Below are 27,270 nucleotides of genomic sequence, written 5' to 3'. Positions count from 1 at the left end.
GCTGTGATCTGAGATCTCTAGACAAAGCTTTAATAAACCTGCTCATAAAATAAAGATGGCATCGAAGAATAGCTGAAGAAGTCCTTGTAGAAATCCTCAATGAGGTAGAATAGTGAATATTTCAATAATATGCCCAAGTTCCAACTACTGAAAAATACACAGCATCATTTTTCATTTACTGCGAGACATGCTGTGAATAGGCCTGCAATTTTCCGACTAGTTGGGGTCAGTTTTATTCCACAGACTCATGCAAGGTGGGAGCCGTATTCAGACTGTCCTAAAAGTTAACTTGGATTTGGAATATTGGAAGATTGGAGAATTATTAGGTCAGATTTTAATTGACGTAATACCCACTATCCTTCTCCAGTGTTAAAATCAGTTTTAATACAACAGGATGGGGTGATAAGAAAGAGAAACAAACTGTTTTAAGATGTAGGCATCATTCAGAATTTTTATTTTCTTGACCATAATCAGGACTAATAATTGCACATTGCTATCAGCCTCCAGGGATCTTATTTGTTAGTTGAATAATGTCAGATCACTTGAGATTGTGCAAATTTAATTAAGTTTTAAATGTCATGCTACATTAAATTAGAAACTGCTGCTTTGTTACACTTTAAATAAATGCAAATGGTGCAATAAATTAGTTGATGATCACCATAAAACACTTCCCCCAAGACTATCAAAATATATTAGAACCATGTGTCACCATCATATCCTCTGACTTATTGTACAACCAACCAGTTTCTACTTTGTATTTAATTGCATTAGTTAGCTGTGTTGACAGGAAGGTTACCTTGCAGAACGTTTAGAGCAATCTTGACATATTAAAAGTAAACACTCTGAACAGTTCTCACTGACGGCATGTCCGATGAGTGACATCCCTTGTAAGCTTAAGTTACTGCAGAGCACTGCTACCTCACATTAATCTAGGCCAGAAAATGAAGATGAAAATTCTGAAACTAATTAATACATTTAAAAAGAAGATAAGGTGACATTTATTTTAGCAGTAGCTAATTTCCAGCACTTGGTTGTTAAATTAATTCCAGTAGAATTTTTTTAATTTCATCATATGTGAGCGCGACTGGCAAGCCCAATAAATGGTTGTCAATCCCTAGTCATTCTCAAGACTGGAATGTCGGCATGGTAATGTTATCAGACCCTTAATCCAGAAGTCCAGTCTATTTTTCTGAAGACTGGAGTTTAAGTCCTATCATGTCAGCTGGTTGACATCTAAGCTTGTAATTATTAAAACTAAAATTTAAATCTAGTCGCATAAAATTGTTTTGTTATAAAAACTCTCTGGCTCACTCATGTACTTTCAACAAGGAAACTTGGCATCTTTACCCAGTCTGATCCACATTCGCAGACCACAACACTGTTGTCCATTCATGACTTCCCTATGACGTGGTGGCTAGATAAACTGATGATCTGCAGCTATCATGCAGTGATTCAAATGCTAACTTCCAGAATATAAGGATGGACATAGGTCACTCAGTACTAAAGAATGTAACAAACTGATGTAGATCATATGTAATATGTGCATTACAATCTCAGACACTTGAGTGCATTTGTGCAAACTAAGCTATTCAGATAAACTTCAGGATCCTTACTTCAGCATGCCATGCTGCAAGAGAACAAAACTCAGTAAGGTAGACATGATTTGGAGATGCCAGTGTTGGACTGACATGTACAAAGTTAAAAATCACACAACACCAGGTTATAGTCCAACAGGTTTAATTGGAAGCACTAGCTTTCGGAGCACTGCTCCTTCATCAGGTGATTGTGGAGTACACAATTGTAAGACATAGAATTTATAGAAATAATGTGTCTTACAATTGTGTACTCCACAACCACCTGATGAAGGAGCAGCGCTCTAAAAGCTAGTGCTTTCAATTAAACTTATTGGACTATAACCTGGTGTTGTGTGATTTTTAAGTCAGTAAGATGGAAGCTGTGAGCAATTACATGGTATGAAGTGATGATGATATCATGAGCATATCTCTTAAAGGTATATTACACATCTGCTGTGTGGTACAACACAACACCCTACAAAGTAGCTTAATGAGTCATTTAGCTATAATGAACAACCACAACACAACCTGGAGGGAAAAGCAATTGTGAGATTCAATTTTTGCTTGAACACAGCAATGAGCTCTTCAAACATTTTTTTTGACTTTCAATTAGCTTATCATTAATCTACATCACAACTTCATCCATTCACCTTTGTTTGATATCCCTTGATAACCTAACCTGTCAAAAATCTGTCTTTAGAATTAAAATTAATCTGGAATCCGTAATGTCTGGAGGAGAGAGTTCCAGATGTATATCTTTTGCATAAAAATGTGTTCCTTGATTTCACTCTTGTATTACTTGTTCTCTTGCCCAGAACTCCTTGCAAAGAAGGAGTAATTTGTCAGTATATGTCCTTTTGAACTACTTTATTACATAATTTAGTTATCAAACAACTGTCAAAGCTGAAGGGAATACAAAAAAAGTACAAAATATTATCTCACAATTCAAGCATTTAACCTTGTATTCTTTCGGTAATCTGTACTGCATCCACTCCAGAACAAATATATCTTTCCTGAGGGTAAACACTCAAAATGGCACATTCCAGATGAAGTCTGAGCAAGGACCTATGCAATGGAAGTATTTTGATCAGGGTATTTTCCTCTGCTTCCTCTTTATCTTCTAGATTTTTAGAATTAGCCATTTTTCTCCTCTTGGCAACCTAAATTAGATTAGATTAGATTCCCTACAGTATGGAAACAGGCCCTTTGGCCCAACGAGTTTACACCAATCCTCCATAGAGTAACCTACCGAGACCCATTCCCCTAGCTTATATTTACTCCTGACTAATACACCTATCACTGTGCCATGTCAAACAGTTAACTTCTGAGATGTAATGACTCCACGATTCATTGAAAGGTATGATTTATATTCAACTTAACTTTAAGGCACCTGTTAAAAAAAATCAGTGAAAAGGAAACAAGGATGGAAGTTGAGCAGTGGTAGAGGAGGAATAAAGCAATGTGACAGAGGTAGAGTTAAGTATTCATGGTGGTAACTTAAACAAAGTTTAGGAAATTTCCATAGGCAATCACAGAGAACAGGTTTCTCTAGTCACTTTTTTTTGGAACATTGCACCAATTTGACTTGAAATGAAGTATTAGGAAGTTTTATTTCACAACATCAAGAAATTCTACATTGCTGTAGGTTATAGATGCTTGATCTGCATTAATTGTTATGATATTGTTCCCACCGTCCTGGTAATATTGAGTATACCAGGTCAGCACCCTCTGGGTTTGGCATTGTGAGGGTATGATAGTCAAATGAGCTGCTTTGTTGAAATTTCTTCCCCACTGTTCATAATGCAACAGAATTTGATTCATGAGTACTGTATTAAATAATGTAGAATTGTGTAGTTGATTAAATAATTAGGTAATATCCAGTTCGGAAAATAATTATTTATGGTACATACACTTTGCTTGTACACAAATCCATAAAAGCACAAATATTGCAGGGAAAAATATTGGATCAAATCCTCTGAAAAGGAGATAGTCATTGCAGAGGCATAGACAGGAGCTATGTATAAACACCTCACAGAGATCTCAATATATTGAAAAGAGAATTGTCCATAAATGTCTGATGATGAATTATCCAGTATCTGGAACCCTCTGAAAAGGTCTCCAATTCTGAATTAATTTGGAGACACTGAAAGTTTCCAATTCACTTGCCTTAATTATTTAGCAGGAAATGTCAGACAGATTAAAAACTGCTCCATCGCCTGGCTGACTGTTAAACTGATGCTCCAACAAACAGCTCCCATCTTCCTACCAACTCTCCACAGTCCCAATCCCTAATGTCTCACTGACCCTCCAGATGTCACATCTGGACCCACCCCACCCCACACATTCCCACTTCCTGCCAACACCCAACCAGCTTCGGACCTGACTGCAGCCAATCTCCCAGCCCAATATTAAGAGCCCCCCCAAACTCACACTCCTTATGGCACGGTGGCACAGTGGTTAGCACTGCTGCCTCACAGCGCCTGTAGACCCGGGTTCAATTCCCGACTCAGGCGACTGACTGTGTGGAGTTTGCACGTTCTCCCCGTGTCTGCGTGGGTTTCCTCCGGGTGCTCCGGTTTCCTCCCACAGTCCAAAGATGTGCGGGTCAGGTGAATTGGCCAAGCTAAATTGCCCGTAGTGTTAGGTAAGGGGTAAATGTAGGGGTATGGGTGGGTTGCGCTTCGGCGGGTCGGTGTGGACTTGTTGGGCCGAAGGGCCTGTTTCCACACTGTAAGTCTAATCTAATCTAAAAAAAAACACTATCCCATTCAACTGAATGGAGTACATGTTAGGTTTCTTAAAAGGATTTGGTCATCTTTTGCGATTTTATAAAGCACTGATTAGTCATTTTACCTCAGTGAAGAGAAAATTACTTGATGTTAATTTTAATCATAGATGTTAATATTCAGTGATGCACAGAAAAACTTAGATAGGACAAGATGTACTGTAGAAATTCATTAAATATCTTCAACCAGCACCTTCCAAATACTCGATCACAAATATCTAGAAGGACAAAGCAGCAGGTACATGGGGACATGACCACATAAAAGTCACTGACCATCATCATTTGGAAATATACAGCTCTTCCTTCAGTGTCATTAGGACAATGAAGTTCCTCCTCTCCAAATGACGGTGTAGGTCTGCAATAATTCAAGAAGGTAATTGACCCTCCTTCTCAAGACCAAATATGGATGGACAATAAATGCAGGCTCAGTGAACGATACCCACAACCCATGAGTGAATAAAACAAAATACACAAGTCTGACTGCGGCTGGGAGAGATGTTGAAAGTTGGATGAAGGGAGGGGAGATATCATATCAGACAATAAGACAGCAAAGATGATCTTCACTAGTGACACAAAACTGGCTCACAAGAACTCAGTAATTCTTTTGGATGTGATCATGTTTTATTGTCTATTCAATAGAAGATTGACTGCAATGTAAAATGAGCTGATGATCCAAAATGAGACCACATGGTGCTATTAGAGTGTAGCAATTTCACTTCATAAGATTTAAATGTGTGCTGCCTAAACATTCCACAAAGGAGCATCAAAACCCTCTTCAAATATGGGAGCAGTGTTGAAGTCAAAAGCACAATTGGGTTTTATAGAATGTTTAGTATTATTGAATGAAAACTAAGTGTTTAGGAGATAAGCATGTCAGTTGTTGGAGGCAGTGAAAGTTTAAAAGCACATAAGTAGCAGTGTGGCACAGATAACTACAGGCTAGTTAGCTTAACATCTGATATATGGAACATATTAAAGTTTATTTTAAAGGAGGCAACAGCATTTAGAAATATATTATATAATCCAGCATACTCAGTATGGCTTCATGAAAGGGAAATCAAGCCTGAAAAATTGATTACTGTTTTTTGAGGAGGTAATAAGCAAGATAAGTAAAGGTGGATCGAAAGGTGCACTATATTTGGATTTCCAGAAACCATTCTATAAAATATCGCACATTAGACGAATAATAAGATTCTATGTTAGTTGCCAGATTAGCATGGATAAAGGTTTGACCAACCAATAGAATAAAAAGTTAGAATGAATGAGGGCTTTCAGGATGGAAAGCTGTAACTAGTGGAGTGCTATAGAGGTTAATGCTGTGGTGACACTTATTTACAATATAGATTAAAGACTGATGACTTTGTAGATGACCTAAAAAAAAGCAGGAAGACAAGTTGTGAGGATGACATAGAACCTACAGAGGATATAGAGAGGTTAAATGAGTGTAAATTGGCAGATGGAATATAGTGTGGGAAAATATGAGCTTCTGTACTTTGACAGGAAAAATCAGAACAGCTGAATATAATTTAAATGGGAAATGACTGCAGTAAGCTAGAAAACAGAAGTACTTGGCAATCACTACATGAATCATAAAAATCTAGCATATGAGTTCAGCATGTAATACAGAAGACATTTGGTCGACTAGTCATTATTTAAAAGAAAATGGAGTGCAAAAATAGAACTGTCTCACTAAAACGACATAAGATACTAGTTAGATCACTGTTAAAATACAGTAAACAATTTTAGTCCCCTTACCTTTGGAAAGATTTACTGGAAGCAGAGGCAGTCCAGAGAAGCTTTGTAAGTTGGAAGTTGAGCATGGAGGGAGTTTCTTCAGAGGAGAATTTGAGTAGATTGGGCCTGTTCTCATTGGAGTTCTCATTGGAGTTAAGACACCGTTTTATTGAAATATATAAGATGCTGAAGGAGATTAACAGGGTAGATGTGGATGTGAACATTTCCCCTGTGGAACATTCTGGGACCAGAGGCATAATTTCAAGAAGGGCCACCTGTTAACATGCAAATAGATGTGCAACTACGTGCCTTAGAGGTATCACGGAAGGGGATCTATGATTGGAGGATCTAGAACAGCAGCATGGGAAAGGCAGAACCTGTGATTGGAGATTCCAAATTTAAAAAAAAACAGAAATTGCTGTTGAAACTCAGCAGCAGCTGTTATGACATGGAGTAAACTCTCCTGCTTAATTTAAAACCAGCAACACAGAAAAGATTTATCCCAAGCAATAATTTGTAAAAAGTCGAGTGGCTAAGAACTAGTTAAAGTAAAAATTAACAACTTCATTTCTTTAAGTTTAACAGAGAATAATTAACTAACAACTATTTTCAAGTCTGACTCTAACCTATGTCTTCCCTTCCATTCTATAAAACTAGTCCGATAAAGCTCCTGATTAAGATTTACAAAACAACACAACTTATCTCAAGACCAGACAGCTTTCGGTTCTTCTATGTGGATCTATCTGTGTCTTATTTTCTTCTTCTTAGGAATTTCTGGGACACAGGTTACTGATCAAAAAGGTACTTTTAAGAGGATTATTTTTACAGGCAGCCTTTTCGCCTCTAGGGCTTGGCAGTTCTCCTCCCAATTATTCAATTTTTCCTAGTATTATATCCCCAAAACATCGGATTATGTCATTGGCTTTTAAGATTGTCAATATACTCAATTCAAATTGGATTGAAGTCTGATATTTTTCGGGGTATAATTTAAACAGATTGGTCAAATTCAAATTTGTTTTTGTCTCTAGGCAACAAACTAGTTGCATTGTTTGACCCAGTGTTACATTGTTGCCTTATTGAGAACACTTGGTGCTGTGTCTGGTAGTTCTGCTGCATTTAACTCTCTTAAAGGTACACCCAATCTTCATAATACATCTGTGTGAAGAAAACAGTTTCAATGTTTTAAGTCTAGTTACTGTTTGTCAGAACAGAACTCTTCTGAATCTTTGAACTGTTAACTCTGCTTTCTCTCCACAGATGCAGCCAGACCTGCTGAGTTTCAGCAGCAATTTCTGTTTCTGTTACAGATCTCCAGGATCCACAGTTTTTTTGTTTAATCTCAAAGATTCCATCCTTTGCAATCACTGTTTCTTCAATCAAAACACATGGAGGCTTTACTTAAAATTTTTGCTCTTTTCATTGTGTTTTCAGGGGGCTATTTGTGCGGTTTCCAGCATAAATTTGCCTGCTGTTCCCAAGTATTTTGATGCTGATTCAAGAACAGAAAAGGAAGAAGGCACAACAAAAAATGCAAATTTATTAATAGTATGATCATTTTAGAAAATATCATAGCAAATAAAAGAACAAGCAAAATTTATAATTTGGGAATATAAAACAACCTCTATAAGGTTTCTGTTTTACATTTTCTTTGATTTCAGGCTATGTATGTTTGAGTAGATTTTCTGTATTATCATAAAGAAATATTCTGCTTTCACCTTATTTGTATTCGTTGACTCCTAAACCTCAATGAAATGCGGTCTTGGGACCACTGTACCATTGAATTGCTCTAAAGTTTATAAGCAGTACATTAATTTGTTCAAAAATTTAGTAGTATAATTCACAAATTTCAAAGTAAAGATTAAACCAGCAATGAGTTGCATCTGTTAAGGTATAGCATGGGATTTGAGCTTCTTATCAGTAAGAATTTGAATTCTGTTTTTGGCTCTATTTTTAATGACAGTCTCGAATTAACTTGACTGTTCAGAGTTTAAACAGTTACAGTTTTGCCATCTGGCATCTGCCTTTAGCTTTCCCTTGCTGTTAATGCAAATGTTGTGTGCATACATAAATGTTCAATAAGATGGTCTGAGAGTTTGCAAAGAACAGATGTGTTTAATTCTGCACCACTTTAACAGAATGGCAGCAACAGATGCACTAATTTTATATCCGGTGTGTTCCAATTATCCATCAGGGCTCAAGTACAGTAAGGTTTCTGCAATGAATATATTGATTTATTAAAGATTTAATTTGGTCTAGAACAAAATTGCAAAGAATTTCAAAACATTGAAATAATTTTATGTCTCCACTCAAATGCAATTGTTTGCTCTGATTTGATTTTGCCCTCTTTGACCCTCCAGACAATCTCCCGCTTCCTTTTATTACCATCTTTATCCATGCAGTTTTTGAAGGGTTCTGATGTGCCTGCCAGGAATTAGATTCTGGTGGTGATCTACAAAGCCATCGATTTGCTCTGTCTGAATGATTGAAGCCTTATGAGGTGTAGTCAGCATGAAACTAGTAGCCGCAAGTTATTCTTATCAATGCTGCTGGGTCTGCCTGTTGGAATTTGGCAGCAGGGCAAACAGCTGATCTCACAGCCACTGCAGCACTAGTTGGTAATTCCAGTCTGTCATTAAAGAAGCAGTCATCATTTCAGATTTACTTAACAGACAAGAGATAGGAGCGGGAGTAGACCACATGGCCCTTTGAGTTTGCTCCAACATGTGATCATGACTGATCATCCCCTTTCCCACTTGCTCCCAGTTTCAGTCCCTTAGACATTAAATTCATCATAACTGTATGTGCGAGTGTCAAGGAGTTTGAGAAGGAGGTGGGGGGGTGGGGGGGGGGGTAGGCGGGGAATGTAAATCATCTCTGGGGTGTGGGTTCATGTTCGTGTGCATGTAAAGTTATCTTGTCACATCTGGACTTGACAGTTAGCTCTGCATTGACCTGAGAAGTGGAGAAATCAGTGAACATTATGTTAGGAAGTTAGTCATTGAAATGTTAATATAGGGATCAACAATGCTGCGGTATAAACTAGGAGCCTTAGGCATCTCTTTAATACAGAGTTAATGTTGCCCTTAGTGAATATTTTATAGACTATTGATCCCAGTGTTCTTATAAAAGTTCTAAAATGCGTTGCAATCTAATAAACCATCCTAGATGGAAATATTATTGAATGAGGTCATGAACAGTCTAATTTCTCCACCTATATTTTGACTTAAGTCCTTCAATCTTTAATGCATTTGCACAGTCCTACAAGTGGTGCTGGCAGCAAATTTCATCTTCAACTATTAACATTGATTTCTGGCCAGTAATGAAGTGAGCCATGTCAAAATATATAAGTAGGCCATTCAGCCCCTTGAGCCTGTTCAGTCATCTTAGCTAATAATAAAGACAGAAACTGCTGGAGAAACGCAATGAGTTTGCCAGCATCTGCAAATAGAGAAACAACGTTAGTGTTTTGAACCTAATATGATTCTTCCTTGGAACAGCATTCTAGATTATATTTCAACATCTACGTCAATGCTATATTCCTGCACTATCTGTATATCCCCTGATGTCACAGGTGATGAATCTTACATTTTTGGCTGAGAGTTCTGCTGAGTTTTTTGGAGAGTTTCTGACGGTGCAACTTGGTAAAGTGCCTAATCATATCTTATCAAGCCTGCCTCATAAACTAAGTACCCTCATATCCAATTCCAGGCTCTTCATACAATGTGCCATTACCAGAATGAATTGCAACTCAATGGATATCCACCAAAAGTCCAGCATTTCCAATGCCTGAGCCATCTTTAAAAGGCCACTGTGTATCCTGAGGAGCACTAGCATTCTGATATTGCCCTGCTCACTGTCACAATTCACTGACAGGAATCTGAAGGCCCTGGTAAACATAGTATTTGCAAAGAAGGGGCAACGTCATCCCAGAAGATCAATAGAGGAGGCCACGACAATAAATGGCCATAAGACATAGGAGCAGAAATTAGACCATTCAGCCCATCGAGTCTACTCCGCCATTCAATCATGGCTGGTAAGTTTCTCAACCCCATTATCTTGCTTTCTCCCCATAACCCTTGATTCCCCTGATACTCAAGAACCTATCTATCTCAGTCTTAAATATACTCAATGACCTGGCCTCCATAGCCTTCTGTGGCAAAGAATTCATAAATTCACCAATCTCTGGCTGAAGAAGTTTCTCCTTATCTCTGTAAATGCTCGCTACCTGGTCTGTGATCACCACTGAGTCAGTCTTGTTTCAACTGTGCAGAGGAATGACCGGCAGTACAGAACGAAGATCAATGAATCAATTACCTTCTCTGTTCGATCAAACGCTGGTCTCTGCTACCTCCTTTTGTTTTATCTTTACTGCTGCACCCATCTCCCACCAAGGTTCATGCTCTGCCAATCTCCCTATTCCCCCAAACACTTCCTGCAGCCATTTAATCTTGCTTCGCCCTAACCACCCCACGTCACTAGCTCTGCATGCCTCTGTGCTGCCCATTCACTAAGTCAGAGAGTACCTTATCCCAGCCTGTAACAGCTCACTCAATCCCTCCCTTTCTGTCATTATGGAAGAAGGCAGTACACAATAGGACACAAAGGAGTCAGGCAAGTGGAGAAGTGCCCCTACAAGGGAAGAATCCTGGCCCTCACAATAGAGTAGAGTCAGATTTCGGACATCATGCTATAGCTGTTCAAGATTTTGGCTACTTCTAGACTACTACATACATTTCTTCTCACCCTGCTTCAGTAAAAGCATTGTTTAACTGATGAAGGATCACTGTTTTCTTTTCTCTACTGATGCTTCCAGATCTGCTAAGATTTCTGATTTTATTGCTAACCAAGAAAGTGTGCAGAAAAGATTGACAAGAGTGTTGTCAGGACTGAGGGTATGAGTTATAATGAGAGGATGGATAGGCTGTGGCTTCTCTCCCTGGAGTGCTGGAGACTTGGTGGGGGGTGGGTTACTTTACAGTGGTTTTCTAGAATCATGAGGAGCAGGGATAAGGTTAATAGGCAAGGTCTTTTTTCCCAAGTAGGGGAGTCCAGAAATACAGTCTACAGGTATAAGGTGAAAGGAGAAAGCTTTAAAAGGGAACTTAGGGACAATATTTTCACACAGAGGCCGCTGCATTTATGGAATGAGTTGCCAGAGGAAATGGTACAGGCAAGTACAATTACAACATTTAAAAGACATTTGGACAGGTACATTAAAGGAAAGATTTAGAGGGATATGGGCCAAATGCAGGCAAATGGGACTAGTTTGGTTGAAAGTATCTGGTTGATGCAAATGAGTCAGAACGAAGGGTCTGTTTCCATGTTGTATGACTCTCTGACTCTATAAGAGAAGTCCTTCCAGTCCTTGCTCAACCAAGTAAGCACCCCTCCTCATTCCACTGTAACTCTCACAGTAACCATGCTGTTTGCACCTTCATTCCACATCATTTCCCCATGGGCTCTCAAGGTCCCCAAACTGTCTACATGGGTTGGTGGACATCTGCACATCTAGCTACCTGTTTTCCCCAGACCCTGGTATATGAGTTGACCGTGGCAAGTGTGGCCAAAAACTGCTTCTCCCCTCCCACCTTTGATGCCAGGATATGGATTAAGGGAGCACGAGGAGAACAAAGGAGCAGTCTTGACATGCTGCCCGAGGTCTGCCAGCTTGGTGCCTCTCCCCGTGCACAAAGTATCTTTGCAGAAGTCTTTCAACAGTTGCCGCAATGCAAGTCTATGCTTCCTAAGTGGAAGTAGATCAGAGATGGTCACGTGGGACTGGCAAATATCCAGCGTGGACATGGGATGCATGTGGTTGGTACCTATGGATTGGGCTCAGAGATTCCATTGATGCTGAGCAAATTGGAGGGCGGCCACAGCCAGTGGTGAGCTGAATCCCCAGCTACCCCCTCTAACTTGCATGAATTCTCGATGTCTAATTCACTTGGCAAATTTGGAATGGTAAGAGACTGAGTATTATTGAGGTGGGCTGTGGTAGCCAAGCAATAATCCCCTTGGCTATGTACTGCTGCCTATTGGGAATCTCACCACGCCACTAAACAAAGATATAAAAAGTTACTCTGATGCCGAGGTGGACCTTACTGGACTACTTCCCTGAACCTGCTACTAATCTCACCGTTGTAAGAGAATCCTTAAAGATTCTGCCCTAGAAATCTATCATTCTCTGTCTTGAACTTACTGAATGATTGAGCTTCTTGACCCCACACAGTCCAGAGCTGTGGGCTATTAATTTCAAGAATTCAGATAAAACATGAAGGTACCAGACTGAAGCTCAGACAGTTTATCAGCATCCTTGCAAACACATATATGGGCTATTGTCTCAAAAATCAGCATTTTTTGAATAGTTACATGTTCTTCAATGTGGAAAATTGAGCTTTATATTAAACTACGATATGAATCTCAAATAATCAGCTTTATTATTGTCACTCTGAACTGGGCACACATTGAACTCAGGAATGTTTGACTTACTTTCATGGATACCACTCTAATTGATAAAGAACATATTCTGCTGAAATGGCATGCATGCTCGAGGTTACAAGTAGTAATTAATCCCAAACCATGGGAATACTGTTCTTGCAGGATCTTTATTCATAGAAGCAACTACATTAGGTAAGTTGATCAGCTGGAAAGGCCATAAAGAAATGCCCGCTTGCAGTGTTTTATTTTCATTTGGGTTATTTAAGAAAAGCAAATCAAATGTAAAATATCCCCATGTGAGACACAGTCACAACAGACATCCCAACTAAACAAGGCTGACAAAACAACAGAATACCTCTGACTGCCCTATGTGACAATATTGTTCAGGGACAGTTCTTGTGTTCATTATTTATATCACCAATTGTAAACGTATACAATGTCTGCTTCCAATTTCACTGGAAATACAAAAGAAATTTTTTTCAAATAGATCCTGTTTTTCAGTGAAATTACTTTGGAAGAAAGCTTAACTCATGTCTTCCTATCTCCAGCATGATATACCCAAGTTAAAAAAGGAATCTTTCATAGTGATGAAATTATTGACTGAGAATGAAGTACTTTCAGACTCTGTGTGGGGCTGCTGCCAAAGACACGAAGCATGCAAGTTAATACTTGTCATTTGCAGTGTTAATTCTAGGAGATGACAAATGTGGAAGTTATTTTCTGTGCAAAAGTAAATCATTCTGCCCTATTGGCTGTCAAATTATCAGCATCTCCTTTGTAATTTGGACATGACAACTCTTGCACTTTTATAAAATATAGTATTTCAGGTCTATGACCTCACCTATATGTAATTGTCAGTTTTATAGAATGTGACACCATGCTTAATTACATTCACAAGTATGCTCAAAGGCTTCTCGTTCTGGGTTAAAGTGCATCTTCCTTGCTCTTCAGGACCTCAACTGAAACCACTGACAGATGACATACAACCAAATATACTGTCTGTCCATGTCTCAGACACCTCCCTCCCCTTTCTTGACCTCTCCATTTCCATCTCTGGTGAGTCTCCAGATGGGCATTTACTATAAACGTCCAGACTCCCATAACTATCTGGACTACATTTCCTCCCAGCCAGTATCTTGCAAGAACTCCATCCCATTCTCCCAATTCCTCTGCCTCCACCGCATCTGCTCAGATGAGGAGACATTCCACTCCAAACATTCCAGATGTCCACCTATTTGGAACAACATGCTTTTACTCCCTCGGTCATCCAGAAAGCCCTCCACTGTACCACCTCTATTCCCCATTTCACTGCTCTAAATCTCCGTCCCAACACAATAAAGATAGAGTCCCCTTGTCCTCATCTACCACCAGTCTCCACATCTAATGCATCATCCTTAAACAATTCGGCCAACTCCACTAGACCCCACCATCAAGAACATCTTCCCCTCCCCACCCATCTCATCCTTCCATGAGGACCACTCCCTTCAACAGTCCTTGGTTTGCACCACTTTCCACACCAACTCCCTCAAATTCCCAGGTACCTTCCCCTGCAACTGAAAAAGATGCAAAACCTGTTAGTACAACAACCTCCTCACCTCCATCCAGGGCCTAAAACTGTCCTTCCAGGTGAGGCAGAGGTTCACCTGCCTCTGCTCCTACCTAGTTTACTGCATCAGGTGCTCCTGATGTGGTCTTCTCTACATCTGGGAGACCAAATGTAAACTTAGGGAATGGTTCCCTGAGCAGGGGCCAACCAAACCTCCAAGCCACCACCCATTTCAATTCCCATAACCACTCCCTTTCCAAGATGACCATCTTTGGCCTCTTCCATTGCTACAATGAACCAAACCACAAACTAATGGAACAATCTCATCTTCTGCCTGGGCAGCCTACAGCCCAGAAGACTCAACATCGTGTTCTTCAATTTCAAATAACCTCCCTTCCCATTCCCTGACTTCTTTCCCAGTCCATCCTCCTCTCTTCCACTCCTTCCTGTCACCAATTGGATTCATTCCTTCCATTGACCAACCAGGTCATACTCTCTACCTGTTTTACCTATCCCCAGTTCACCTCCCTGCCCCTGTCACCTCTTTTATTTGCAGCTCCCCCTTCTCCCACCCCCAGATCTACAGAAGAGTTACACCCAAAACATTGACTTCTCCACCTCCTGTTGCAGCCTGCCTTGTTATATTCTTCCAGCCTCCTTCCTGTCTGTCATATATTACAAATGACAGACTCAAGTAGCACCTCCCCCCCACCCCCCCCCCCCCACCCCGTATTTCTTCGTGGCAATATTTGAAAATACATGCTGATAGTCATCGATCTGTTCTAATTATAGATGGTCCTGAAATGTACCAGTGTAAAATGTGATTTGCCTGCAATTCAATTGGTGAAATTTGCTTCCACGTATCCGGATTTAATGTATAAGCAGTAACAAGGCTGAGCCAACAAAAATGAATACAAATCTCTTGAGACTTCTTGAATGTATCTGATGAGTACAAACCCTATTTAGAGTGCTTCACTGACAAATGGGGAGTATGGCTTGTTGACATGTATGAACTTTGAAGATGAGAAGTGAAAACTGTTGCTTGACAGATTCCCAGTTATCCTAAGCCTTTTTGAACTTTCCATATGAGAGAAGTTTGCAAAGGTCAATTCAGCATGGTTTAATCTCCAAATCTGCACAGAAAGCTGCCTTGAACAGTATTAAACAGCCTGACAATTGTATATCATGGAGAGACTGGTGGCATGGCCCGCTTTCTATTTACGTATTTAGGTTTCCTTGGGTTGATGATGCCATTTCCTGTGGTGACATCATTTTCTTTTCCATGGGGGGTGCTAAATAGGATCCAAATCAATGTGTTTGTTGATAGAGTTCTGGTTGGAATGCCAAGCTTCTAGGAGTTCTCAAACATGACTCTGTTTGGCTTGTCCTACAATGGATGTGTTGTCTCAATCGAAGTGGTGTCCTTCCTCATCTGTATGTAAGGATACTAGTAAGAGTGGGTCGTGTCTTTTTGTGGCTAGTTGATGTTCATGTATCCTAGAGACTAGTTTTCTGCCTGCTTGTCCAATGTAGTGTTTGTTATAGTTCTTGCAAGGTATTTTGTAAATAACATTAGTTTTGCTTGTTGTCTATATCGGGTCTTTCAAGTTCATTAGCTGCTGTGTTAAACCTATTCTGGTGACGAAACATCTGAAAATGAGTCTTCCAGCTCACCGAACAAACCTACATCCAAAGAATTTTGTTTGTCATGATCTGTTTCTACTCTGTTGTTCCTTTTATGCAGGATGACAGATAGATAGTAAGACAATTATTGAATGTGCAATTAAAGTGGAATTACCAAAATATAAACTGTGATTCAGGTGGAAAGAATTTATTTGAGAATGTTATAAGCAAAGATGGGTATTATTGTTAGGCCCTGAAAGGTGGACAGTCATCTATTTTGCTATGAAAAAGCAAGAAAACATCAATGTTTCCATAGAAGTTGGGAAGCCTCCATCTTAATTACAAAATTTGTGGCAACAATGTCATTACTTCGTACAGAGGTACAGCCAAGAGAGGGCTTAAAAACTGTTAAGACAAGGAAAATAATTTTTAAAATTTTCTATATCGGAGAAGTAACAATCATTTTGGAAAATAAAGTAGCATTAAGATATTGCAGAATTAAAAGCTTGTACACAAAAGAGTAAATAATCAATTTAGGAAGAAATGGAAGGACAAATAACACCAACTGACAAGAGTTATTTGCATAGATGGGCCCAAATGGGCCCTAGGGTTAGGCAACAGCTCCAACCACAAGTTGAAATTAGATTAAATCACAGCACAGGCAGGATAAATAACAGTCCTTCAACACAAATACACACTGATAGTGCGTAAGTCTTTTTGATTCCTCACAGATCAAGTTAAAATGAGTCATCCCCAAAATTAAACTAATGAATCATTTACATCGCTCAATATTCTAAATTCTTCACAGTTAGTGTTAACCCAACTGAAGGGGTAAAGTCATTTTTACAAAGAATAGCAAAGAAAATGGGAACCACGGAAGAATAGATAAAAAAAATTACATACACAGTGTCAAGGCTGGGAGTATAGGAGCTACACAACCAGTAAAATTCTGGCAGCCTGAGGTAAAATAGAGAGAATGCCTGTGAAAACTGTGGGAAAAATGTATGACACATGGATGCAGAAGTGTGGGAATTGTAACATGTATGCTGTAACATTTTGTAGATTGGGAGCTCTTGTAATGTTTAAGAATGGGTTTTACATTACACAGAGATAAAATTGTCTCTCTCTCCCTCTTTACGTGTACATGAAATAACTTATTGTCACCTGTCTCCTGAAGTTCTCTATCAATTTGTCAAGTTGGAGCAATGGCTAAAAATGTATACTGAGTAAGCAAACTGATGTTTTTACATATGAATCAAGAGCAGGCGTAGACTATTTAATTCCTTGAGCCGGTTCTTCTTAATTAATTAGATTAGATTATTTACAGTGTGGAAACAGGCCCTTCGGCCCAACAAGTTCACACCGACCGGCCGAAGTGCAACCCACCCATACCCCTACATATACCCCTTACCTAACACTACGGGGAATTTAGCATGACCAATTCACCTGACCCGCACATCTTTGGACTGTGGAAGGAAACCGGAGCACCCAGTGGAAACTCACGCAGACACAGGGAGATCATGCAAACTCCCGAGGCAGGAATTGAACCCGGGCCTCTGGCACTGTGAGGCAGCAGTGCTAACCACTGTGCCACCGTGCTGCCCATCATGGCTGATCTGATGCTCACTGTAAATCCAAATTTCCCCCTATCCCTGATAACCTTTCCGCCACTTGCTTAAGAAACATGTATCTATCTTTTCCTTAAAAATATTCAAAAACTCTGCATCTACCACTTTTACTGGGAGAGAGTTCCAAAGACTCAAGACTCAGAATAAGAAATTGCCTCATCCCTGTTTTAAATGGGTAACCTCTGCTTTTTAAATAGTGACCCCTAGTTTAAATTCTCCCACAGAAGAAACAAACTCTTTACATCTACCCAGTCAAGACCGGTCAGGATGCTATATGTTTCAATCAAGCTGCTTCTTACTTTTTTAAACTTCAGCAGATACAAACTAACCTCTCCAACATTTCCTCACAAGACAACTCACTCATTCCCTATAATTAGTCTAGTAAATCTTTTCTGAACCTCTTCCAGCGTATTGATATCCTTCCATAGATAAGGTGACCAATGGTGAGCACAGGTTTCCAGCTGTAGTCTTACCAGTGTCCTGTATGACTGGACAATATAAACTCAAACTCAATTCAACAGATATACGTAGGTTCATCTTTTTACTGTGACTTTCACTCCAGTAGGCTTTTAAAAATACAGTGTAGCTTTATGGTTTATTCCCACCAACACAAACTACTGGTCCTGGTATAGGTGTCATTGACATTTGTAGAGTCACTTAGCATGGAAACAGACCCTTTGATCATATAGGTAAAAACAATGACCAGAGGGTGGAAACCGAATTCTGGATTAATGCTGCTGGAAGAGCACAGCAGTTCAGGCAGCATCCGAGGAGCAGTAAAATCACCATTTTGAGCAAAAGCCCTTCATCAGGAATACAAAAAGACCCCACCACCAGGGATATATTTCCCTCCCCACCCCTTTCTGCCTTCCGTAAAGACCGTTCCCGCTGTGACTACCTGCTCAGGCCCCCCTACGACCCACCCTCCCATCCTGGCACCTTCCCCTGCCACCGCAGGAACTGTAAAACCTGTGCCCACACCTCCTCCCTCACCTCCATCCAAGGCCCTAAAGGAGCCTTCCACATCCATCAAAGTTTTACATGCACATCCACTAATATCATTTATCATATCCATTGCTCCCGATGCGGTCTCCTCTACATTGGGGAGACTGGACGCCTCCTAGCAAAGCGCTTTAGCGAACATCTCTGGGATACCCACACCAATCAACCACACCACCCTATGGCCCAATATTTCAACTCCCCCTCCCACTCTGCCGAGGACATGGAGGTTCTGTGTCTCCTTCACCGCTGCTCCCTCACCACCAGACGCCTGGAGAAAGAATGCCTCATCTTCTGCCTCAGAACACTTCAACCCCAGAGCATCAATGTGGACTTCAACAGTTTCCTCATTTCCCCTTCTCCCCCCTCACCCTAGTTCCAAACTTCCAGCTCAGCACTGTCCCCATGACTGGTCCTACCTGCCTATCTTCTTTTCCACCCATTCACTCCACCCTCCTCCCTGACCTATCACCTTCATCCCCTCCCCCACTCACCTATTGTACTTGATGCTACTTTCTTCCCAACCCCACCCTCCCCTAGCTTATCTCTCCACGCTTCAGGCTCTCTGCCTTTATTCCTGATGAAGGGCTTTTGCCCGAAACATTGATTTTACTGCTCCTCGGATGCTGCCTGAACTGCTGTGCTCTTCCAGCACCACTAATCCAGAACCCCTTTGGTCATATGACATCAGCCACCAGATAGAGGCAAATACTTTCCTTGAACTCTATTCTGCAGCCTGACCTCTCCTCTTCTGAAAGAGTTTCTCAGTGTTTTGTCAGGTTTTTTTTAGCACTAACTTGTTCTCTCTGTAAACACGGAGAGAGAAGTTATTTGGTGAAAGACAGTAGACCTGGTGATAGTGGCTTCCAGATTCAGAGTTGAGAGTTTGGTGCCCTGATGAAGGGCTTATGCCCGCAATATGGATTCTCCTGCTCCTTGGATGTTGTCTGATCTGCTGTGCTTTCCAGTACCACACTCTCGAGTCTGATCTCCAGCATCTGCAGTCCTCACTCCCTCCAGGTTCAGCCTTCCTCTGCCTCTCAGCTGAGTCCAAAGTTTAAACATTGTTTTTAGACACACAGATATAATGAAAGAAGATTTGAAAATAGCTGACCATTAATTAATCTTAATTTGAAACCCAAACCCTATGTGAACCCTAATGTATCCCACCACAGAGGCAGTTATGGTGTTAATATTTTATCTAGATGAAAAGTGACAACGAAAATATATCCAAGGTATTTTGCTCAGAGTTTAATATCTATGAAATTTATAGCTTGTCAAAAACATCTCACACACATTCTACTGGAAAATTATTTGCCTCTGAACTAAGCAAATTGAAAGGAAATACCAGGAGAAGCATTTTGAAACAGCAAGGCTCTGCGATTGGTCAGTTCTTTGGAAGGGAAAATTGCAAGGGCTTTCATAGCGATAGATTACTCATGCAGGAACATGAATAGTCACTATTTCATTTATTTCACATAGGATGATCCTCTGATAAGTTCTAACACGGGTTTTTGTTTTCTCTCCATTTTATAGTAATTGAAGCTGTCCACATTCAATTAAGTGATTTCATGCATTGTGCAAAATTCTGCACATTACCAGAAGTGTGAAAAATGACATTTTATTAATTTCTACCTGACCTTGTTTTATGCAGGTCACCAACAGAGAAGGACATATAATGACAGTATAAATACGAAAAGGCAAATGTACATTTCAAGTCACAGGGTTTATTATCTTTATTCCCCAGATTTGGAAAAAATCCATTGGTGTTGGTTGGAAAGAATCAATTTTACAAGCTTTTAAGACACTGGGGTTCTTGTCAGCCTGTACGTATGATTGGTAAACTCAAAAAGAGTGCAGCATGACTTCTTAAGGTGGGTCAATTTAGTCTTTTCTCAGATCTGTCCTGGCACTGAAGTACATTCTGAATACACACATTGGAATTACCATGGCCATAATTACGCTACTCCAGGATAACTTTGTATTTTGCAAATAACTCATGGGAGATGGAATCTTGATTAAAATGGCAAACAGCAATGCCCATTGTAAAGTCTATATATTTTGCTTTTATCTATATAGATATTTGACTCAAATGCTTCAACAGATTCTGTTTTAACTAGCCACAGACAAAATAAATCTACAGATTAGGAGATAGTACCTGCAATAGCAGATGAAAGAACACACAAAGATATCCTGAAATTATGAGACAGGGGCGGGGGTGGGCGCGGATGAAGGGCGGGAGGGCTCGCGTGCAGTGTGCTGCTGCTTCGTCTCCTGAACAGGGAGCAGGCTTAACAAGTGCTCGCTGTGTCAATCCCATTGAACTGATGGTGGGGTTGGAGAGGGGGTTGGGTGGGGGGTGGGGGAAGGGGGGCGGGGGGCGGAGTTGGGAGGCTTCAGCAATGCTACAGGTCCCTTACACACAAGTGCATGCCTGCTCAGAAACAAACCCTGAGACAGAGAAAGGGAGCAAGGCAGGCAGGGCAAGGAAAAATGAAACTGCAGAAAACTCCGAGCCCCAGAGGTGAGCCATCGAATCAATTCACCAAATAATCAATTATCTGAATGAAATAGTGCTTGCCCATCTTGTAAGGATAATCGAGATTCCCCTGTATTTAGTAAATAGAGGCATTAAGACAAAACATTTAATCTGCTACAAACTGCTGACTGAAGTGGTTACACAAAGATTCATACAACATGGAACTTGGCAAGGTTTCCTTTCAAAGTCTGATATTCAACATTTGAACAATTGCAAACCCTAAGTCAGCAGGAAACAAGAGGAAACTTAAAGAATGGTCAGTAAATAATGAGGAAACAGTTCCTGTAGAAAAAAGACAAATGTAAGGGTCAAAGTACATTTTGTTAGTCAAGAAGCTATTGAAGAACATGTCAACAGGAAGGTCATAGAAAAGAAATTGCAAATCTTTATCAGCAATTGGAAAACGAAAAGGTAACACACATCCATGAAATTTCAAATAAAAATAAATCGGTAGACTCACAACACTAAAGAATTAGTGGCATGTTTTAACGTTATTTCAACTTGCTGCTCAGGATCACCAGGCACTAGTTAAGGAACAGAAGGGTATTTTCTCTCTGTGTCCTTACCAATAGTCCTTCTTCAAGCATTTGTTGTTACCCTACCACTCATTTCATTTGTTTTTATTGCAATTCGCACTCACACAAATTGAGGGTTGCATTTTCCTTTGTCATAATGGCATCAAGTTTGTAAGATCTTGAGGAGAAATACTATCTAAGTACAGTTGTATCTTGATCTCTATGTTACAATCACTAAGTCCTTGGAGACAGTTCGTGGAACGGATGGAGTCACAGATTCCTGAAATAATTGTTTGGACTTCCAAAATAATGTCTGTTAGAAAGAAAGAAAGAAAAACATGGAAACAGATTATTTAGAAAACTAGACTTAGAAGATCACATGAAATCTAAAAGTATGATAAAAGAGCTAAACTTTCACAGTCTTGGGTGAAGTAGCTCAGTAATGATGAAATTGTTCATTCAATTAGGCATAAGGGGATGCCAAGAATAACCAATCTGTTTGAAAACTCAGCCACTAGAAACCCCAGCTGATTACTAATCATGGTCCACAGATTCACTACTAATCAGTGTTGTAGGATTCAGTCAGACATCTAATAAGTATCTTCGCAAAACGCATTTTGCCATCAAGTGTTGCATAGCAAAAATTGATAACTACACCTCATAGAAGTAATGAGTTTGCATTAATGTTGAAAGCGGAGAGTTATAGAGAAACTATTTCAAAAGTTAATTGTATCAAGGAGGGCAAACAGCAATGACAATGTCAGTGTCAATGTGAAGCTTCAGTTTGATTTTGGAGCAAACTAGACACTCTCAATTTACATTTGGGTCACGTGAAAATGTCAGCTAACTACCATTCCCCGAATGGTAAAATGAAATATTTTAATAAAGTTCCAATCAGCAGGTGTAATCTAAAACCCACCAGAGAAAGACTTATGCACAGAATTGATAGCCTGAAATCAGATGAAAAGAAATAATAAATAACATAGGAATGAGCAAGGCAAATGGTGTTTGATCATTTGAGCATTTCCAAATTATAGCAATTTCTGCAATCTGTGTGTATGTCAAGCATGCTGCAATTGAGCCGAGAAGATAAAACATAGAGGTTCACCAAATAGAAAATCACAATCATGCTGGAACTGAAGGCTAACCACAAAATATGCAGATCTTAAGCACTGAGGAGGCATATGTTTCAATGTCTCTGAATCTGATTTTTGTACAAGTTTATGCTGAAAGGAATCAATAATAATTCTCCATTAAGAAGGCAATCCAACCACCAGTACCACACAAAGCAAAGTGCTTTCTCTCTTCTAACCTCAGTACAAGTTAAAAAAAATAAATCAACACTTTGGTGACTGCTTTTTTAAATTTGACCCTTTTTCCTGATAAGCTCTGGGGTGGCATGGTGGCTCAGTGGTTAGCACTGTAGCCTCACAGCACCAGGGACCCGGGTTTGAGTCCTACCTTGGGCGACTATCTGTGTAGAGTTTGTACATTCTCCCCGTGTCTGCATGGGTTTCCTTCGGGTGCTCCAGTTTCCTCCCACAATCCATAGATGTGTTAGGTGAATTGGCCATGCCCACTACGTTAGTCTGGGGTAAATATAGGGTAGGAGAATGGGTCTGGGTGGGTTACTCTTTGAAGGGTCAGTGTGGATCCGTTGGGCCGAAGGGCCAACTGTAGGAAATCTAATCTAAATGTGTGATCTGGTTATAAATCCGCTGTTTTGAAATCAAGATTCTTTCCATTGTTATACTATATCTCAATGCAAAATCGCGGTGTATTGCTTTTCTCTTAGTCCCCACATTTATTATTTAATGCCAAACTTAAGCGGAATTTAACCATTAACTTGTAAGGACCTTTCACTCTTTATTCGACCAAACCTAAGTGGTTCCGAACAAAGTGAACTTTTGACAACGGTTTTGCAAATTAATAGAAATCCTCGTGCCGTCTTTTTAAATTCTTACTTTCCATTGTCTCTCTTCTTGTCTTTATAGCTTTTCAACCATATTTATTTCTTTTCTTTCACTGTTGTTTTCTTTTCTTTCTCATATCATGTCTAGCCTAATCAGGTGCAGGTCAGGTGAATTGGCCATGCTAAATTGCCCGTAGTGTAAGGTAAAGGGGTACATGTAGAGGTATGGGTGGGTTGCGCTTCGGCGGGTCGGTGTGGACTTGTTGGGCCGAAGGGCCTGTTTCCACACTGTAAGTAATCTAATCTAACCACTTTTTAAAATATCTTTGCACAAACAGTCTGACAGTGAGGTTCAGTCACAGATGAAGAGGAGGTGTTGAAGGTGATCATTTGTAAAAATGTATAAATAAATGTAGTGACTTCACCAAAATGAAGTGAGCACATAGAGAAATTTAAAGGGCTGAAAAGAACAGAACACTATAAACCAATCCTGAGGACTTTCCAAATGACCGTTCATGTGGGATGCGCAGGAAGCACAAGCAAAGGTGAAAGATTTATTGATAATGTGTTCTGAAATCAGCCTGGGTAGGACACACAAGATGATATGAAGATGTGATAGATATATTGGGAATAGGTTATTTAAATTGAAGACACTGTTGATTGGCAATGAATACGCAGAACGCCATTAGCAAAAAGGAGGATGGAAACATGAGGTAGAAACATTGCCATGTACTTGATGCATTGAATTGGCAGCTACAACGAATTGCAGACATGGGGGAGAAAAATATAACTGGCACAAAGACAACGTCTAAAAATAAAGGGAACTTTAAATATTATAACAAAGAATAATGGAATGCAATGATATGTGACTGGGCTAGCAGCCAAGCAGAGATAAAATGGAAAATATTCTGTCATTATAAAAGGTACATAGAAGATCGAAAACATTTGGGGGAGGGGAGGGGGGAATTGTAATTGTATCCAACATCTTCAGATATATCTGTCTGCCTGACTTCACAGGGCTATTAGATTATCTGTAAAAACAAAATTAGTGCGCGGCATAAGATGGATAGCACAAGGAAAGTTGCAGACAGCATACTTCTAGAACAAACACATGCTGAATAATAGGATGAATAACAACTGCTTATGTTATATTTACAGTAGAATGTAAGGAAACTTGATTTCATTCAAAAATACTGACTCTTTCCCTAAACAAAGTGTGACCTTCAACTTTGCTGCAAGTGGTTAGGAATTTTATGACAAAATCAAGAAAATAACAAATACACATTTGGTCAGTTAGCATCTTCCTTGCATGTATTTGTGTATAATGCATTAGTAAGCATTAAAGCATTGCCATCAAATACTTGACATTGGAATAACAGTGATAGAATGGCAGCATACCAAAATAATAGTATAAAATGGATAATGCTTTCTTACAACAGGATATCATATGCTTCATAAAGTGGCGTGTGATGAACAAAAGAGCTATTGATACTGGATCCAAGTCTTTCCAGAACTTTGCATAAAACATTGAATGAATGGATTTGTTGTTACATATATTTTACAATAAAATACAACAAGACACAATGAAATGCTTTCATTTGTTACCATAATCTGACACAATTTTGATAGTCTTAAGAATAAGAGAAAATGAAAATATATAGCTTAAGGAGAAATTCAGCTATGTACGAGTTCTGAGCAGGCTCAGAACCACTACTGCCTCACTGGGCCCAACTAATGTCACAGTTGCCAATCCTCAGGTGCCATCTTTTGCCGCTGGGCCAATTCACCTTCACTACTGCCCACACCGGGCACACCAAATTCAGAATCAAGATCAGAGTAGTGGTGGAAAAGCACAGCAAGTCAGGCAGCATCCGAGGAGCAGGAAATTCAATGTTTCGGGCAAAAGCCCTACATCAGATGTTGTTGAAGGACTTTTGCTTGAAACGTTGATCTTCCTGCTCCTCGGATGCTGCCTGACCTGCTGCGCTTTTCCAGCAATACTCTAATCTTGACTCTAATCTCCAGCATCTGCAGTATCCACTTACACCAAATTCAGAGACTATCGCCATTGTTGATGTTATTGTGGTGCTCTCCAGCCACCACTTTGCCACCACCAGTGCCGGACCCTGACAACAATGAAGTTGCCAATCCACAGGAGCCATCTTTTGCCACTAGGCTTACCTCATAGATGTCTTCTAAGGGCTGACTCTCCTCTGCACTGGGATCACTCTCCTCTGTATTAAGTTCACTCTCGTCTGTACTGGGCTCACCCTCCTCTGTTCTGGGCACCTCTCCCTTGTATTAAGCTCACTCTGGCCTCTGCTGGGTTCACTCTCCTCTGTGCTGGGCTCACTCTCCCCTGTGCTGGGCTCACTCTCCCCTGTGCTGGGCTCACTCTCCTCTGTGCTGGGCTCACTCTCCTCTGTGTTAGGCTCACTCTCCCCTGTGATGGGCTCAATCTTCCCTCTGCTGAGCTCATTCTCCCCTGCATTGAACTCACTCTCCTCTGTGCTGGGTTCACTCTCCCCTGTGTTGGGCTCACTCTCCCCTGCATTAAACTCACTCTCCTCTGCGCTGGGCTCACTCTCCCGTCTGCTGCACTCACTCTCCCCTGTACTAAGCTCACTCTCCTCTGTGCTGGGCTTACTTTCCCCTGTGCTGGTCTCACTCTCCCCTGTGCTGGGCTCATCTCCCCTGTGCTGGGCTCACTCTCCCCTGGCTGGGCTTACTTTCCCCTGTGCTGGGCTCTTTTAAATTACTGATGTTGGTGAAATCCTGTCCTCAAATGGTATTCATAATATAGTCCTGAAAAAACATTCATGTGTTCAGTGATGTTGCAAATTTTAAGTTTCATTTTTATTTTCATTATTCACTGGTTCACCACCCTCTTTAACTCATCAGCTAATCCATCTTTCTATTGACTGTGTCCAACCTACTCTAGGTCATACTCACCAAACATCCTTTCTCATTGACCTACATTGGATCCCCAATTCCAAAAGCCTTCAAGTTAAAATTCTTCCTCTTACGTCTACACAGTTCATTAGAATTGCACTCATTCCTCCATTTTTCTGTACCTACAGTTCCTCCCCCCACCTTGAATTTCCCATTCCCCTGTCACTACCTTCACACTATGTTTCTTTCCCTCCACTCCATTACATGTCCCTCCTTGTCAAAGCCCCTCCTTCAATCACACTTGTTTAGTCAAGGTTTTAGCGCATCTACTTTCACTGACTATCCATTTATGTGGGCATGATTTGGATGTTTCTCGACATGAAAAGTTCCTTATTAGTTCCAATTTTCAATACAAACACAATGCAAATATTGTATTGCAATTGTAGAAACATTTGTAGCAATTAAGTTTCAATTGTATCAACACTGAAACATGAGAAGAATTTGGTATATCAAATTTTGAGTAATGAAGAACATTGATATCGAACATATGTTCTTACCCATCAGGATTGTGTTAATGATAGTGAGTCAGTTTTAGAAGTCATTTCCTGAAACAAAATGTATTCGTTTAGTGTATAATGTTTCTCTATGGAAGGTAGCCAGCCCGATTCTTTAAAGAGAGTTGGTGAATGTCAGAGGCCAACTAAAACTGCATCGCGTGTCGAAGCAAAAGTACTGAAACAAAGAGCTGAAAATGTGTTGCTGGTTAAAGCACAGCAGGTTAGGCAGCATCCAAGGATGATCTCCAGCATCTGCAGACCTCACTTTTTACTGAAACAAAGAACCAGGTCAGCAGCAGGGGGGAGAAGTGATGCAGGCTACTAATATTCTAGAAAACATTAAATTGATTGATGTGATTCCCAGTAAGGAAGGATTACTGAAAGCAATGTGTTTCAACAAGACAAAAAGCCAAACATGATTAAGGACTATACTGTCAAACCAAGAGTGTACACACTGGATGATAGCCATGATCTATTAATAGTAGAACTATTGCTATTGTCATTAGAATAATGGAAAAATAGTTGGTT

The sequence above is a fragment of the Hemiscyllium ocellatum genome, chromosome 3 (genome assembly GCF_020745735.1).
Source record: "Hemiscyllium ocellatum isolate sHemOce1 chromosome 3, sHemOce1.pat.X.cur, whole genome shotgun sequence".
NCBI classification, from domain to species: Eukaryota; Metazoa; Chordata; class Chondrichthyes; order Orectolobiformes; family Hemiscylliidae; genus Hemiscyllium; species Hemiscyllium ocellatum.
This window is presented reverse-complemented; position numbering follows the sequence as displayed.